This window comes from Chionomys nivalis, chromosome 1 (genome assembly GCF_950005125.1).
Source record: "Chionomys nivalis chromosome 1, mChiNiv1.1, whole genome shotgun sequence".
NCBI lineage: Eukaryota > Metazoa > Chordata > Mammalia > Rodentia > Cricetidae > Chionomys > Chionomys nivalis.
The window spans coordinates 194,166,552-194,177,146 of record NC_080086.1 but is presented as its reverse complement, the minus strand read 5'-3'; the positions used below and the strand labels follow the sequence as shown (position 1 = coordinate 194,177,146).

Genomic DNA, 10,595 nt, shown 5'->3' with positions numbered 1-10,595 from the left:
AAGATGACATCATGGAATAGAGCCAGCCCAGGAAGGACTGTGTGCTGAGGGCAGCAGAGATGAAGGACTAGGATGTGGAGCTGCAGGATTTAGTACAACTGTTCCTTGCTGTTCCTGGGATCTTCCATTTAGAAATATGATCTTTACACTGTGCCATTTTTTGAAAATATGTAATTTATTTTTTCCTTATATAGGAGTTCATGGTGAACAGACTTTGGATTTTGAAAGTGTTGGGGTTTTTAAAGACAATGAGGATGTTTAAAGTTGGACCAAAGGCACTTTATTAAAATGATCATGAGCCCTTGGAAGCAAGAGGTGGAGGTTTTTAGCCTCACAGTGGTAGTTCAGAGGCTGAACTTGACTAGGGGTGAAGTGTGTGGACGGGATGGGGATTCCCGTCCTAGAGGATTATCTTGGTATGTGGGACCATTCCCTGATCAGGAGACCCTGGACTCTATGAAATAAACAAGCTGGGGGCCTTCGTTCATCATTCTTTGCTCCTTAAGAGCTTCTAGAAGCCGTCACTTCACTTGACCAACTGCTTCCTGTACTGTACCAAGGTTGTTTAATTTTATGAGATCTCATTTGTGAATTGTTGGCTTTATTTCCCAAGTGACTGAAGTCCACACAAGTATGCAGTACTTGATTCTAAAACTTGGGAAAGAGGAAAGGTCTTAATACAGGCATCAGTGTTAAAATCAACTTCACGGTTTCACTTCATGAGGAAGCTGATGTTGAACTTCTTCTGCTCCTTGAGAGCTGTCACTCAAGGTTCTTGCGTCATACCTATTCATTCAGGAGGCACCAGAGATGAGAGTTTCAGCCTCTGCACAAAGCCAACTACCTGGAGTTTATAAAAGCTATCCAGCGCTGGTCTGCAATTGATCTTAGGCAGTGAGAAAGCATCATTTCCTTGGAACAAAGAAGTTTGATCCCACGGGAAATATAGAATAAGAACTCATGTTTGAAAGTCAACATCCTGCCTACAGGATGGTTATTTCCCAGGCGTGTGTCACCAATTGTAACTCTGTTGTTATTATCAAAGGCTCGTCTCCTTAGCTTCACTTTGGGCCAGTCATCAAAATGAATTCAAGTCACTACTGATTCAATTTCGGAGAATTCCAAATCAGGAGAGAGAGAGGAAGAGCTAGCATGAAGAGCCTCATTATACCAGACTTAAAGGCAGCAGCAGCGGGGAACAGGAAATCTGTTCCCATATTCTCTGTGTTAAAATAATAATACTGCTTGTTGAATACAACAGTAGCTCTGGCTTCTATGTCTACCTCTAATGAGCCATTCGTCTCCTGAGTCAAGTGGAAGAACTTGGAGCTGGCACTGATACAAGGTATTCCTAGGAAGTTGTCTCCCATCAGTAGACCTGAGCTCTCTGCCATCATTGATGCTGTGCTCCCTTAAGAGATACAAATGACGCTGATACTGCAAAGGGCTAGTCAAAATTAATATCAAAATGTGACTTTTGCTGTCAGATGTAGGATTAGGCAAAGGTTTGATTATTTGCTTCTCTAATAAACCAATTAGGCCAAAGACCAAATGTTTCATAAGTGAGAAATGAAAAAAAATCTATCTACAGCTTGGTGAGAAGAGATACACAAAATTACAGAGGTAATTTTGGCATGATATAATATCATCATAGTACCAGGGCTTTCATAACTTTCTTCTTCCTCTTTTCTTTGTGACTTTGCCCATAACACCAATCAGAAGTTTTTTCAGGATTTCTTTAATGATGAGAACCTGAACTACATCAACACTGAGAAAGCTGTGACCTGTGGTACAAATGTCCAGGCAAGTTATGAGAAAACTGGCTCATCCATGCTCAGCTGGTCTTATTAATCTTTGGCATTTTAACTATTAATACTATTATTATATCAGGTAACCACAAACTGTGATTATCTTTAAAAACTGGTGTGCTCATCTGGGTTTATGAAGCTGAGTATACAGGAATCGAGAGTATCAATATATCAGGCAATTTTGGGTTCCCAAATGTTCCTCAAACAAAGAAACATTTGATGTGGTTGCAAGCACCTCAATGTGCCTTTTGAATATAATAGAACAAGATCTTGACAAAGATCATATAAATATTTGAGGAAGGGATTAAGCACATTGTTCCAAGAATCAGATCAATACAATGCTGGAGTAGCATTTCTATTGTGTGTGTGTGTGTGTGTAAATGTGTGTGTGTCAATGTGTGTGTGCATGTGCACATGCTAGCATAAGTTTATGTGCACCAGAAAGGGATGGTGAATTTTCTGGAACTGGAGTTGCAGCGAGCTGCCTGGTGTGGCTGTTGGGAACCAGACGGGACTGTATGCAACAGCAGCAAAAACTGTTAACACCAATGTCTCCGTTCCATGGGTTAATTCTCAAGATTCATTTGAACTATCTGCATCATCATGAAGATTAGAATGGAAGCTGAAGAACATCAAGGCCACATCAGTGTTGAAAGCAAGCAGAAGAGTCTTGTCCAATACAATGAAATGGTCAGCGAGCTACAGCCAGAGAGAGAGAGAGAGAGAGAGAGAGAGGAATACCCTACAGGCGTCCCAAGGATGGAGCCCACATATACATGGTACTTATACTCCCGATTTGTTCAAAACACCCTGGGTTAAAGTCTGTCATCCTGAGATAAATATTAGTAGCTATCCTTTCATTTTAATATTCGAAGTTTAAAGCCTCAATCACACATCACCCAGCTCATTTTGACCCTCTTTAGTAGACGTTAGTCCAAGCAGATCAGAGAATATATTCTGCATGACAACAAACTTTATAGAACTGAAGTTTTCAGAAACATCTAGTTGGAGTTTTTCTCTTTAGTCTGAACTATAGTGCAAATCCATGAGTGGGCATTATGAATAGCTGGATGTGGGAACACAGAAACGGTGAACAGAATGAAATTCTGAAAACAGGTAGAAAGTGCAATTTATTCCCTGAAAATAACACTCTGTTTAAAATAGGTGACAAATAAAGTAGAACTATTTCATAACAAACTTTTTAAGGGACAGAAAATAACTAAATGAAATGCAGCATAATGCTAATAGCAGTTGTCCTTGGAGAGCAGAATTAGAAGAGCTGGGGTTTCTCTGTGCGGTGTAGTTATCATTTGTCTACTGAAGTGCACACTGCTGTTAGGATAATAAAAACGTGCTTGAAAAGGCTCAGATTGACACAGAAGGAATCAAAACACACTCAAGGTAATTCATAAAAGCTGGATACACAAGGAGAAGCACGTACACTGGGAAAACGCAAACACAACTGAAGACCTGGCACAGGCGCAGGTCTCATGCACAAAGACAGAACAAAAACGTGTGAGTTCTAATGCTAACAGCTGCAGGTTACAAAAGCTGTAAGACATCCTACTTTCCCAAATAACAAAGCAGTCTTCAAAACTCAGCAGCTATAAGAAAAGCAAAAATGAAAAGCACTTAGGTAGCATCACGCTGTTTCCCAAGTGCACATGTACATAACTCACAAAGAAAACCTAAGTCTCAACAAAGCAGAGATAAACAAATATATCCAAACACACAAGGCAGTAGGCCATGTGCTCACACTAGAAATGCAAAGATCTTGGACATATAATCTTGCCATGTTATACATTGTTGGATCAAAGTAGAAATATGTGCATGACATTTCAGAGTTTCTAAGGAATATTGGTGAATAATTCATGTATCGAGATTTATCAGGTACAATGAAGCAGCAAAATTGATTACATCAAATTTAAATCAAATTGATTAATAAAAATCAACTATTTTAAATATTCTGCCAAAAAACTACAAAACAAAAGAGCAACCACCTTAAAGAGCATCAGGAACAAGTTGTTAAGAATAATTGACTGGTTTCTGTGAGTTTCTTTTTGCTGAGAACATCGGGTTCTGGCCTCTGGCTTCTGGTCATTCCCTTGTGCTGTGCCCTCAGACAGTAATCCATGCTCCTTCCTCAGTTCAAGAAATACAGACAGGCTCCTGTCCCAAAACTGAAGGACGTGCCGGCTCCCCTGGCCTGCAGTAGGGAGGAAAAGAACGGCAAGAAGCAACTGACATATTGATGACATACAACATGAAACAGTAGACTTAATAAAAAAGCCAGTGAGGAAATGTTGAAAGTTGAACAAAAATTTAACAAACTCTGCCAACCATTTTTTCAAAAGAGGTCAGAATTGATTGCCCAAATCCTAGATTTTGGGGTAGCAACATTTGTTAGGTATCCATACGTGTCTGCTCTGCTTGGGAAAGAAGACTAGGAGGCCCTGCATTGTTTGACCAGAAGTGAAGTAAAATTATACAGAAAAGTGCAAACCAAACTGAAGACCTGGGCATCCAACAGCACAGATGCAGATCATGTGCACAAGACATATGGGTTCTGATGCTAAAGGCTACAAACTACAGAAAGCTGTAAGATGTCCTATCTTCCCAAATAACAGATGCGACAGAATTTGAAGACATTAAATCAGGTTACTGAACAGATTTTTATTTTGATGAAAATTCTTACTTTGAAAAGAACATTCTCGCCAAAGAATTCCATCTGACTCAGAGTGGTGACCCATCTTCAAAGTTCACTGAAATCAAATGGAAATCTGGAAAGGGTTTGGCAAAATGCTCCAGTCAAACCCAGACTGAGGCCAGCAGGAAGAGGCAGCAGGCAGAGCCCGAGAGCTGGTTGGCCGGTTTACTGACCATTCTCACGCAGGTGCGGATGAGCTAGGAGAGGGCATCAAAGATGGTATTTGGCCAAATCCCTTGCAGTAATATGTGGTTCTTGATCTGGAGGAGGAAGATGGGGAGGCAGACGATGAGGAGGGTATTGATGAAGGGGGTGAGGATGAGGGTGAAGGGGAGGAGGGAGAGGAGGATGAAGGCAAGGATCACTAGCACAGAAGATGGGTGCATTCCAACCTTGATTTTTATTTGCTTTTCACTTTTTAACTTTCTCCAGCCCCTGAGAGCAGGTTGCAGTCATTCCCTACCCCATCCCTCTTGTGCTCAGTCACCCTGTTTTTGAGGTCTCTCAACACCATGTTTCTGAACTTACTTTGGGAAAAATACCTTGAGCAAAATACAGTGGGGAAAGAATCTCTACTTTTCTTTTCTAAATTCATTTTTAGCCTTTTTTGTCTCAAATTATGGATTTAACACCACCACTGTATTTTGTGGAAAATAAGAAAAGCCTTCCAGCTCCCCTGGCTCTGCCGGAGGGTGCCAGGCCCCTATAGTAATGCTTAGAGTTCTAGCTTTTTCCGTTTTTCTGTTTATTGGGTTTGGAGATTACATTGTTTCTCCACGTGAATACAGGTAGCACTTACCAACATGTATCTGTCTATTCTCCCTTGTTTAGTAAGAAGAAAAGTAGGGTATAGAAGGCCATCAAGGGTGGATTTGAGGTGTCTGGGGGTTAAGTGGGCATTGTGGCAACATGGCTTCTCCTTTGGCACATCTGATTGTGATGTTCAACTGTTATCCTTGCAGTTGAAGACAACAGTTGTAAGGTAATATTCTCTCCTGATGATGACTGAACCTTGCCTCTCAATGGGAGGATCAGTAGAATTTGAAGGGTTTTATATGGAGTTGACATTCTCTGTCATAACTTTATTTTTAATTATTTTTGGCTTTTACTGGAAGGAAAAGATGCTCATTTTAAATATTGAAGTGTACAACTTGCTTTGTTACAATAAAACCAATGGGTACACAAAGGACCGGATGCTTTTCTGCCAGAACAGATGCTCAATATAGCCGTCCAAGTTTGACCTGCCCAATGACATCATGTTAAATTTTGTCTCCCTAACTTTGTATTTTTTTATACATACTTTACAGGGTGACCTCAAGGCTTTGCAGATTGAGTTAAGGGGATTTGGATCATCTCAATCGGGCATCTTTTTAAATGGCCCTTTAGTTACTTGGATATGCTGACAGCACTTACTTTGAGCAGGTTGTCCAGTAGTCATCTCTGAAAATGTGCTGTAAAATAGAGCTACAATTAAGGCCACATTTTCAGAGATGACTACTGGACAACCTGCTCAAAGCTTTTTGATGTGCAGAGCTTTATAAACAGAATGACTCCATCAATGACCAAAGTGCCACTAACATCTGTGTAGATGGAGAGTGTGCCATTGCTGCACAGGACTGTGCTTAGTAAACAGACCACTGCATCACCAGGAATCTTGCTCTAACAAAAGAATGTAAAGATTAAAAAGAGAGAATAATTAACTAATGGTAAAAATTTTAAGTGTAAAAAATCCAGTTACTTAAACCAATCAAAAAAGTGAGAGAGAGAGAGAGAGAGAGAGAGAGAGAGAGAGAGAGAGAGAGACCAGCTAATACAAGAGTTACTGAGAAAAACTGTATTGTAAAGCTTCCGTTATTACTTATTTTATAAATTTTGTTTAATATCTAATATTTTATTAAGAAAAAATCTAGGCATAAAAGATGAAAATAATACATCTGTACGTGCATGACCCAGGTAGGAATTTTTAAATAAAGCCTTTTTATGAGTAATTTGGGATTAAGCTTTAGATTAGTTGCCCTATCATATCTAGAATTTATAGCTCACTTTTGTTCAAAACAGGATACATAGATACATAAATATGAAAAATGAGCTATGACACATGTATATAGACAACACAATTTCATCTCAAGGTAATATTTTTATTTTATATTTTAAACTTTTAATATGAAAAACTAATATATTTTTGTCATTTATAGAAAGCAGGTGATTCTTCTGTGATAATCCCATTTTTTTCTATTTTTTCTTTTTGTTGTAGATAGATTCTTTTCTCACATAATATATCCTGATTACTGTTTCCCTTCCCTCTATTCTTCCAAGTACCGCCCCAACTCCCCTCCCTTCCGGATCCCCCCATTTCTGTCTCTCATTAGAATACAAATAGGCTTCTAAGAGATAATAATTAAATATGATGAAATGAAATATAATAAGATAAAATAAAAACTATCACATCACAGGTGGACAAAACAAATCAACAGAAAGAAAAGAGCCCAAGAGAAGGCACAAGAACCAGAGACCCACTCATTTGTACACTCAGAAATACATAAAAAAGCTAAAGTTGAAGCCATAATATATTCACAGAGGGCCTGGAGCAGGACCTGCACAGGCTCTATGTATTATGCTTCAATCTGTATGAGTGCAGAAGAGGGTAGAGAGGTTAGATGGCCTTGTTTTCTTGGCATCCTCCAACCCCTCTGGCTCTTACACCCTTTCTGCCTCCTCTGCCCTGAGCTCTGAAGGGAGGGATTTGATGGAGACATTTAGAGTTGAGTGTTTCTGGTCTCTCACTCTCTGTGTAATGTCAGGCTGAGGGTCCCATATTTGTTCTCATCTGCACCAGGAGAAAGGTCATCTGATTATAGCTAAACAAGGCACATATCTATGAGCATAGCAGAATGTCATTAGGAGACATTTTAGCATTACATTTTGTTTTGTTTTATTGTTACCCTAGGTCTCTGGTTCTTGGCCACCCAAGCAATGTCAAGTATGGGTTCCATGTCATGGAAGTGGACTTTACGTCAAATCTGATATTGGTTGGTTACTCTCGTAAGCTTTGTACCACCATTGCTGTAGCATGTCTTATAAGTGATACATCATTATAGGTAGAAGGGTTTGTGGCTGACTTAGTATTTGCATTTCTCTTCCGGTAGCATTCAGAGTACCTTCTGTTACCAAAGAAGCTAGAATGTAGCGGTGAAGGCTCTATTTATGTGTCAACTCTACTTCTCCATGTTTAATGAGTTGTGTGAATGTTGTCTTTATCAATGGGGCCTTGGTGCCAATCTGTGGAGAGCAATCCTGACAACAATCTGGGTTATTTGGGGTGTCCCATAGAGCCACCATTTGGTCAGCAGTTCAATTGGATGTGACCCAGTTCCAATACTGGAAGTTTCATTTAGTGACAAGAGGTAGTCAGTTGAGACTTAGTCTCCCTCCATTATTTGGCACCTTTAGATAACCTTCATGTATGTATATATTTTAGGAAGTTTCTACTGTATTTTGTTTCCATACTACACATCAAGTGACCCTTAATTTTAGCTGTCTCCCTCCATATTCCCTCCCTCAGCTTCCTCTCCCTTCCCCACTAGATCCTCCCATTCAAGCCCCCAACCTTCTAACAGTTGCAGTATCCATCTTTAACTGTCTATTTTATCTCCCTTTATACCTATAGTACCTTATTCTGTGCCTAACCTCTGTGGATTACAGATGGTGGCTTGGTTATCATTAACTTAATAGTAATAGCTACATGTAAGTGAATGCATATCATATTTGTCTTTCTGGGTCTGGGATGCCTCATGCAGGATGAGTTTTTTTTTTTTCTAGTTCCATTCTTTCACCTGTGAATTTCATTTTTAACAGTTGGGTTAAACGCCATTGTGTAAATGTAGCCATTTTTTTAATTCATTCTTCTGTTGGGAAACACCTAGGATATTTCCAAATTCTGGCTATTACAAATACAACAGCAATGAACATGGTTGAGCAAGGGTCCCTGTGGTAGAATGGAGCATACTTTGGATATATGCTTAAGAGTGGCATAGCTGGATCTTCAAGTAATCTATTCCCATCTTGCTGAGGAGTCACCACACTGATTTCCATGGTGGCTGTACACTTAAGGCTTTGGTTGCTCCTGCTTGTGGTCACGGTCTGAATGAGAAATGTCACATAGGTTCATATTTCTGAACGCGTAGTCTCCAGACACTGGTGCTGCTTGGGAAGCTTGTGAAAGTCTCTCATTTCAAAATTCCAAGTTTATGATGGATGCCAAAGTCAAACAGGAGCAATCAAAGCCATTAGTGATTACTCACTATTGGCAAAAATGAACCAAACTTAGAAAACTTTGATAAGACAGGTAATTTTTTATGAAAACTAATATTAGAATATTTTTTTTAAAAAAAATACATTTACCGTGTCACTTTCGGCAAGAGAAATACAAATAACAATCAAAGGTGCCATGTAGGCACCAGATCTACAAACATAAGGATAGAATAGTGTATTCATTTCTTTTCTAGTTGCTATGGCAAAATGCTTAATAAAGCAACATAAGACAGAGAAGATTTATTGTGGCTCCAGTTTAAGCCCCCAGGGACTAGTTCCACCCAATATGGTTCTACCTGTTAAAGTTTCCAAAGTCATTTCGTCTTTTCTGCCTAAATTTTTCATAATAAAATATTAGTTGCCTTCTCTATTTCTCCCTCTCACCCTCCTGATCTCTCTCTCTCTCTCTCTCTCTCTCTTTCTCTCTCTCTCTCTCTTTCTCTTACACACACACACTGAATAAATTAAACAAAATGTAATAAAATTTTAAAAATTAAAAAAAATTATGCAGTATTGACATGAATATGCTTGTTTACTTTTGCATTAAATTAAAACTTGGTTATGTTAGGTCTCAAACCAGGGACAAATGGCTATTAACAGATATCTAAGTGGATACTGGCTCTCCAGATTCTTCCATCATCCCTTAGTCCCTACCTGTTACAGGATCCTCTTGGCTGGCATACCTGGCCCCATACCATGAATTCTCCAGCCTAGGGGCTGCACTGCCCTTCTCCCAGCTACTCTTCCACATTTAACTTCAGCCATTTTGTCTATCAGCCCTTTTCTAGTTTCTTGGTCTCTGTAGGACTCAGCCATGATAATCTTAATGGAGGCCCGAGTCTCACTCAGTAGTTTACCCTGAGGTAAGACCACAAACTAAGATTACCCAGGCACCACCCAAGACCAGACCATCCAAAGGAAATTCCTAACGTTCCAACCACTGTAGATAGGATCACCTGCCAGCACACATTCACCAAGACACTCCTAAACAAATGTCAGCCAATCAGGAGTCCTGAACCTCAGAAACCCCTCACCTCTGCCTTTACTACTATAAAAACCCAACTCTAACTGAGCTCTGGGCTCTCCAATTACACCAATACTGTCCGGGTCTGGTGCTGGCCTGGACCATAAATTATTTGTCTGGACCAGACCCCAACATAAACTATCTCTCTCTGGACCGGCACCAAGACGCAGGAATAAAGACACAACTCCCATGGCTTTATCAGGAGAGAGATTGTCCATGATCCCTCATGAAGTCCTGAGTTCACATCCTGAAGAATTTCTCATGTTTATTCTCCAAACAACCTTATATATCAAAACATAAACTGAGGGGGAAATACATTAGCATTCTGTTTCCTAGGTAACCAGGTAAATGGCTTTTAGTCACGTCTACCTCTTTGACCACACCTTTCTATGCCCATTTTGTCACGTCTGCAGCTCTGTCACTGGCTTGGAATTGACACCTCTTCTCAGGTCATTGACATAATTACAAAGCAAGGAGCAGCATATCCTGAGCTTTTTGTTAGGGTAACATCAGCCTATCTGGAAGGGTTTGTAACCAACTCAGGTGGGGAACTATGGCTTCATAGCCTGGTTGCCATATCATATAGAACTACGGGCCTACACAATACTTTGGACACACGGAGAGACCGAGTTTACAAACTTGCTTAAAATACTCTGCTTTTACATATGGGACTCAGGTCTCCTTGTTGGTTTTTGGGGGGCTTCACAGATCTGGGCATAACAGTCTCTTGGCCTCTTGGATCCAT

General features: G+C 39.9%; 1 pseudogene; it reads left to right on the top strand.

Moving 5' to 3' along the window:
- The first annotated feature begins 385 nt into the window (after nucleotides 1–385).
- On the top strand, nucleotides 386–4,883 carry LOC130864145 (protein SET-like; annotated as a pseudogene).
- Nucleotides 4,884–10,595: the final 5,712 nt, after the last annotated feature.